This window comes from Corvus kubaryi, unplaced genomic scaffold (assembly GCF_017639235.1).
Source record: "Corvus kubaryi isolate FWS band 111438036 unplaced genomic scaffold, C.kubaryi_AGA036_p1.0 37341, whole genome shotgun sequence".
Classification (NCBI taxonomy): Eukaryota; Metazoa; Chordata; class Aves; order Passeriformes; family Corvidae; genus Corvus; species Corvus kubaryi.
In genome coordinates, this window is record NW_024581112.1 from 6,663,569 (window position 1) to 6,670,656 (window position 7,088).

A 7,088-nucleotide genomic window follows, 5' to 3' on the forward strand; every position below is an offset into this window, starting at 1 on the left:
TTTCTTCCATTTCAGACATGAAAGCAGTTGCTGCTGCCTAGTATGAGTTCCACATGATTGTGAAACTTTGAAATCAATGGCATTTAACTAGCTTAAAGTTGGTGTGTATGCAGCAATGATTCATATCCAGTGAGTCACAATAAAATGTCTCATGCTATAAGTAGCTGCCCATTGAAAGGAGATCTTGCCTGTGCCCTCCATCTAAGAACCAGAGCAGAGGCTGTGTGAACTTTTCAAAGGATTTTTAATCAGCTGTTACAACATTTTTTCCCCCCATTGGTTAGAGCAGTACACAGGCAACTTTAATATTGCTTGGGGCAGCTGAGTCATTTTAAGTTCCATACAGAGATGGCAGAAAAAGAAACTGATGTTTTGGTCCAAGAGACCTATTTTACAGGGAGTACACTTTCCTCCTGATTGGCTCCTCTGCATTCTGCCTCTTGATGAGCACAAAGTTCACAACAGAAACAGTTTGGGCACCATAAGATCATGCCATTTGGCAGATGAACTGGGTGTTGCACCTCTGTGCTTGTTCATGGATGAATAAAAAAATCTCTTCCTTGAAAATAATGCGCTTTCTCAGTACCCAGCTCATACTACAGAGGAATCATCCTTGGGAAGTACAAACTGCCTCCAACTTCCACACCTTCCACTTCATGACTTATCCACTAGAAGTACACTGAAATACACAGGTGTGGCAAAAAAACCCCAAACCACCCTTTTTAAAAGAATGCACTTCAGTGCACAGCCATTTCCCTTGTGGAGAGGAGAAAGAGCAAACAACAGCTGTTAGTCACGTTGCTTAGCACTCTGGAGGGCATTCAAACGTACTGTGACTAGTGTCCTATAAGGACTTATATGGAATAGTTTCGGTTACACACGAGGAACTGCTAATTCCTTCTGAGCACTCAAGGCAAGAAATTTAATGACAGTTTAATGTCATGTTGATAAATTTCCACTTAGGAAGAAGTAAGGATCCAGTGGTTTTGGAAAGCAATTGTGGAAAAGGGACAGTCGCTCTGGAATTAAGACTACAGTAAAAGTTTCCATTTTAAATCTAACTTTTCTTCTTTTCTTCAGCACAGAAAAGCCTTCTTATACACAAACAGTGGTGCCTTAACGTGAAGTAGAATTTTTCTAGAACTAGACTGTATTCTTCAGAAGAATTATGAAGTAGGTCAAAAAAGACAGCTGTGTGACACTACCTTAAACACAGTAATCTGCAAACGTCCTGGAGGATGCTTTTTTTGTTTTCATAAAATTCAGTTCCATCATCTGAGAGGCTTGAGGTGAAGGAAGTGACATTTCTCCTTAGCTCATGATAAGTTCCCCAAGATTTCTGGTCAAAGTCCTTGCTCAGAGATGATATATACCCGCCTCCCCCTCCAAGTCTGTGAAAGCTGAAGGATTGTCCTTGGCCCACTGCCTTCCCCAGTCTCATGCCATCTACACATGCCAACTCCAGGCCCACAGAGCTTGTCCTGGGTACAGCCTCATTCATTTCTACACAACTGCGGCTCCTCAAAGGAGAGAGACCTCTCCCTAGTGGAAGGACAAAACAGAAAACACTTTTCCTCTTTCCTGAGAAACAAAGACACATGCTCTCTCTTATGGGTACTGGGGAGGACTTCTTGCTACCACACAGCAACTCTGTCAGCATGAGATCAGGTGGCCAGGCCACCAAAGAAAAATTGTTGCTCTGAGATTACTGAGGAATACTAGGTACGGCCTCTCTTGCAAAACTTCTGTCATTTGTATGAAGAATGCTTTCCAGCTCATTTCAACCTATCTGAAAGAAGAATTAAGGCTCTTCCCTTGCATAACTCCCTTAATACTGACATGAAGTTGAAGGCATATACTTATAGTCTGAGAACATATTACAGGTCAAAAGCTTCTTGTAAGTAAAAGAGAACAACAAAATGCAATACCCAAATGACAGAAGCAGGAAATACACAGTGAAGGCTGTACCCCAAGGCACCCTAATCCTGTTCTACAACAAAATTCAAAGACATGTCAGCTTCTCCATCTCCTGGGACAATGTGCTGACAAATGACCATAGAGATGAGAAGGCTTCAGACACTATCTTCATCTTCCATACACTTCCTGTTTCACAGAGATACATTAGGACAGGGCACGTATACATGTTTTTCAGCCTGATACATTTTTGGTCAAGAATCTGTAAGCAGACCAATCTCAGATTCTCAGTGTCAGATTCTTCCAGCTGGAGGTAAGTAGGTATTTCAAAAGCATCTCACTGCTGCAGTGGGACCTAGATGCCTAACTCTACACTAAAACTCTTATAAAACCAATGCAGATTTAATATGAATCTTGAGCCATCTTTAGGCTTGCAAACAGCCTTGGAAAAAATCCCTGCCCTATGAATGATAGGGGTGCTTACCTGCCTTTAATCTGGAAACACATGAGTTAACTGATCCTTCTTGAGAAACTCAGTTAGAAAGGAAACTCATCTCACACATGGAATTTGTATGCCAAATACTTGCCCCGTTATTCCCAGACTCTTGGCGCCCAAGCTGTGCTGTGGAGAATCACAAAACCTAATCATCATACATTATTTTTTTAAAAATAGATAGATGGAAGTTTTTATGGTACTCTCTTCATAGCCATAGAGACAGTCACTTGGGAATACACTACCATTCATCAGGAAATTAGAGCACTTGCCTAAAAAAGAGAAAAGCCTGCAGTGACATAAAAACTCTTTCTGGCATCTACTGCACATATACAATCTATTAAGCCAAAATAACAGTATGCTCTGTTGCACATTTTCAATAATTGTCAGGCAAGAGACAAGAAGAAGAAACAAAAAGTTTTTTTACAGGGTAGAAACAGACACTTGGGTAGTATGAAAACAAGGATTGCAAGTGTTTCAAAAATCAGGAGCAGTTCAAATGATGTGTTTGTGAAATGTACCTTGACTCTTAATTCTCTGGGCTACCAGGGCTTGGTTTTGGTTTGTTTGGTTTTATTCACCTCCCACATTCCTGAGTGACAATGTCTTCTGAATGCATAAAGGGTGTGTGCAGCTGTTGCTTTACTGTTCTGGTTTTACACTGTGCTTACAGTGACACAGGCAGGGCAACCCCAAAAAGTACAGTGATCAGTGTCCAGCAGGGATGATTAAGGATGAGACAGCTGCATCCAGTGTGTGGAAGAGGCAGAGAGATAGCTTCTTGCATGAGAGGAGCTCTGGGGGCAGCCTGAAAGCCCAGACCCAAACTATCAAAGTATTAGATGGGCATTGGTGCTGCTGCATCACTGGACACAGTAAGCCACCAATGCAGCATGAAAAAAGAAGGCTGCAGGCTGTCCAGGGCTGCTTTTTAATTCTACTTGCTTTCGTCCTTGCATTGTCTGAGCTGTGAGGTTTCTCTGCACAGAAAGACAGAGTCTGGAGTGGCCTAAATATGGGATTTATGCATTTATAGGCCTAGAAGTTCAGCAGGCCTGCCTCTTCAAGATGTGCCATATGTGCATGCAGGTCCACACATGCTTAGATCTCAGTTTGTGATTCCAAACCAATACTTTGTTGCAGGATTTCAACCCAAGGGAAAGCACAAGCATACAAAACAGAGAAACCAGGCAAGAGACAGACAAGCAGACATTTCCAAGTTATTGGCAATGACTACATGGTGCTGTGAAGGCATGGTGTGGCAATACCACAACAGCAAGGTCAGTAGGGGCCAAAAGGAGTGCACAAGCCCTCTTCTATAGAAACACCTACACATCTTTGTTCTCCTCCGGTTCTGCTTCCCTGGCATTTATCATAGACTGCACCTGGGCAAAAGGAAAAGGAGAAGGGTCATTTGGGAGCTTATTTCCTTTCACACCGATGTCCAGAACTGACCTTGCCATTCCTCTCGAGGTTTTGCATTCAGTACACCATGAACCCAGCAGCAAACCTCAAAGATGGTGCCTCTCCTGACTGACTAGAGGGTAATGAAGGAAGAGACTCACTCTTTTTCTTTGCTTTCTTTCTTCTAACCTCCTCCTTCTCCCAAGAAACAACCCACACTTCTAACTCACTCCCAAACTATTGTCTCACTTCACTGACTTTGAATTACCTGTGTTTTAATACCCTGCAGGATCAGCAGAGACAGCTCTCGTGAATAGGGGGGTGCGGGCAGAAGCATTCCCTCCCAGTTTAGGACAGAGGCAGCTAGAGAAGGGTTACAGAGACATCTCTGTCATTAAGCTTCCCTCACCTCTCAGGTAATTCCAGGGCACATTCATCCCATTCTTCCCCCACCCTCCCATACCTTTCCTCCCTCTCTTCTTAGAGCACACATGGTCCCTTGCACCCCAGGCACTCTGCTGCTGCCTGTGCTTTCCCTCCTCCCAAGACAGCAGACACAGAGTCAGAGAAACAGTCCTAGGCTGACCATGATTCTGGTGTGCTCAGCAAAGCTGACCCTGTCCCCACTGAGCCCCAGCAAGGCACCATACCTCCTGCAATATGAACTGCAAGGGGTCATCAGGCTTATGGAACACCAGTTTTTCTGTGAGCTCCTGAGACAGAGACAGACAGAAGGAAAGAATTATTGAACCTTGGATAGATGGTTGGCTGTTCCTGTACCAAGGTCATCTGCATTTTAAAAAGCAAGAATCTCTTTCAGACACCAAAGATGTTCAAGGGTTCTTTTCTACTGCTTTTTCTTAAATATATGCTTAAGAAAGCACTGGACAAGGAGGGATCTGGGGAAGAGATAATTTGGTTCAGGCTAACTTTAGGCCAAGCTTCTCATGTAAGCCTCTGGAAGGAGATGAGAAATATGTGTTTCACCTGAAATATCTGCAGAATTTTATGTTCCTCCACATAATTCATGGCGACTTGATAGGGGTCTCCAAATGCCTCTGGATTCTCCAATGATTCAAATGTAATCTCTGCTGCAGTCAACACAGTCTCAACCGTGTTACTGCCATCCTGTGTGGAGTCAGAGGTGTACATCTTGAAACCTGGAAGTTCACCCACAGGTGATCTGATCTCAGGTGAGCTTTCCCTGGATGCAGACTATGCTATGAGCAGGAATGGGTCCTCAGAACCTGGTGGTTTCTTGACAGTCAGCTGGCTTGCAGACACTGCCAATTCCACTAGAGATGGCTGGGCTGCAGATGCTGGTGTTTCCAAATCAGGTGAGTCATCCAGTGATGGTGGGGATTCAACTGTAGGTGTGTGGTCCTCAGGTGGTTCAGCAGCTGGTGGTATGCAGATTCCTCCACTTCAGATTCTGAATGATCATTGAACGCTTGCTAAAATATTTAGCAGATAAAGAACAAAAGTATTTTAAACATCTATCTCCACAGACTAGACACAGCACATTACTTCATCCTTCTGCAAAGATGCTGCAGCCACACTTAAAGCATGCATTGATATGGTTTATTTCTGTGACTGGCCCCACCTGCACCTTCTGCATGATCCCAGGAACTCCAGCTCAGGCCCAGGTCTTCAGAACCTGTCTGAACTATGCAGCAGCTGTATCTGTGCCTGATCTTCACCTGCTGACTAGTTTTCCTAGTGTGACTCTAAGTGTATATTCTAGGTTGTTTTGTGTCTATGGAAGTCCCTTGGATGGATCCCAGACCCGACTAATGACTTTTCCTTGCCTGGGACTGTTGGTAAGCCCTCTCATGTGCACCTTGCCTGCACTGTGGTTGCCCTCGGCTCCTGCTTGGTGCAGCTCCAGGTTTGCTCCCTGACAACAGCAGCTGCAATTTGTGCAGGCTTTATCCATCTACCCCTTGAGCAGCTGCCCGTGGACTGTGCTGTGTCCATGCCCCATACTCCCATTCCCAGAGCTGTGACTGAGTGCAGGCAGTCTTGCCCTGTTTCTTCCTCCCATCCCTTGTCCCGGTTGCTGCACTGTTGCCGGAAGCGGAGTTCTGGGGGAGGACCGAGGGGGAGCAGGACCTGCGCCCACGCCCGCAATTGGGAAGGAGAGTGTTGTTCCTGGGGACGACGGGTGCAAGGCGCTTCGTGCGGAAGGGAGGCAGTGGGAGGCCGGGCAGGGTCGCTCGGGGGCGAGGCGAAGCGGGGCGGTGCAGCCACGGAAGCGCGGGGGAGCGGCTCCCGGCCGGGGCTCTCCCTCACCTGCTCCCGGCTCTGCAGGGAAAGGCTGGGGGCGCTTCGCCCCCGCCGTCGCCGATCCTTTTTGCTGCTCGCCGCTCGCCGTAGCCAGAGGAGGCAAGCCGCGGCGGTTGCCGGGGAAACCGCCGTCACGTGGCTCGGCGGGCGGTGCCGCCGGTGTCACGTGGGCGCTGAGGGCCGCGCGGCCATCTTGGGTGAGGGCGGGAGCGCCGGGTGGGGGCGGTGGGAATCTCAGAGCTAATCGGTGGGAAAAGACCTCCGAGATCATCGAATTCAGCTGGTGACCGAACGCCACCATGGCAGCCGGACTATGGCACTAGCTGCCTTGTCCAGTCTTTCCTTAAACATGCCCAGGGACGGTGACTCCACCACCTCCTTGGGCAACCCATTCCAGTGTCTAATCACCCTTTCTGTGAAGAAATTCTTCGTGATGTCCAACCTAAACCTCCCCTCGCACAGCTTAAGGCTGTGCCTTCCTGTCCTGTCGCTTGTTGCCCGGGAGAAGAGACCATCCCCCACCTAGCTACAGCCTCCTTTCAGGTGGTTGTAGAGAATGATAAGGTTCCCCCTGAGCTTCCTTTCCTCCAGGCTAAGCATCCCCCAGCTTGATCAGCTGCTCCTTGTAGGACTTGTGCTCCAAACCCTTCACCAGCTCCATTGCCCTTCTTTGGACTTGCTCCAGCACCTAAAATGTCTTGTAGTGAGGGGCCCAGAAGTGGGCTCAACTCGAAAGACAGAACTGGAGGTGTGGCTTCACCAGTGCTGAGTACAGGGGGACAATCACTGCCCAGCTGTTATAAACAAGGCTTGGACTTTTTGGGTGGAGTAAAAGTCTGCTCATTTATTAAAAGGAAAACCAGGAGCGGAGACTCGAGGTAAGCCCGAGTCCCACTTGACAACCCAGAAAAAACAAACAGTGCGATGCACAGGGCGTTCCCTCAGACTCAAGTTCCTAAGGAAGACCCCCCACGGAGGGGCTGAGCCCCGG

At 47.2% G+C, this 7,088-nt stretch overlaps 1 long non-coding RNA gene across 2 annotated transcripts; it reads right to left on the reverse strand.

Moving 5' to 3' along the window:
- Positions 1-225: 225 nt before the first annotated feature.
- Positions 226-6,210, reverse strand: LOC121666321. Of its 2 annotated transcripts, none has more exons than XR_006016640.1 (4): positions 6,104-6,210; positions 4,799-5,265; positions 4,462-4,524; positions 226-3,792 (listed from the first exon to the last, which is right to left on the reverse strand). It is a non-coding gene; the product is annotated as an uncharacterized LOC121666321 (long non-coding RNA). The 2 variants fall into 2 exon arrangements; XR_006016641.1 differs by lacking the exon at positions 6,104-6,210 and adding an exon at positions 5,415-5,888.
- Between the last annotated feature and the right edge of the window lie 878 nt (positions 6,211-7,088).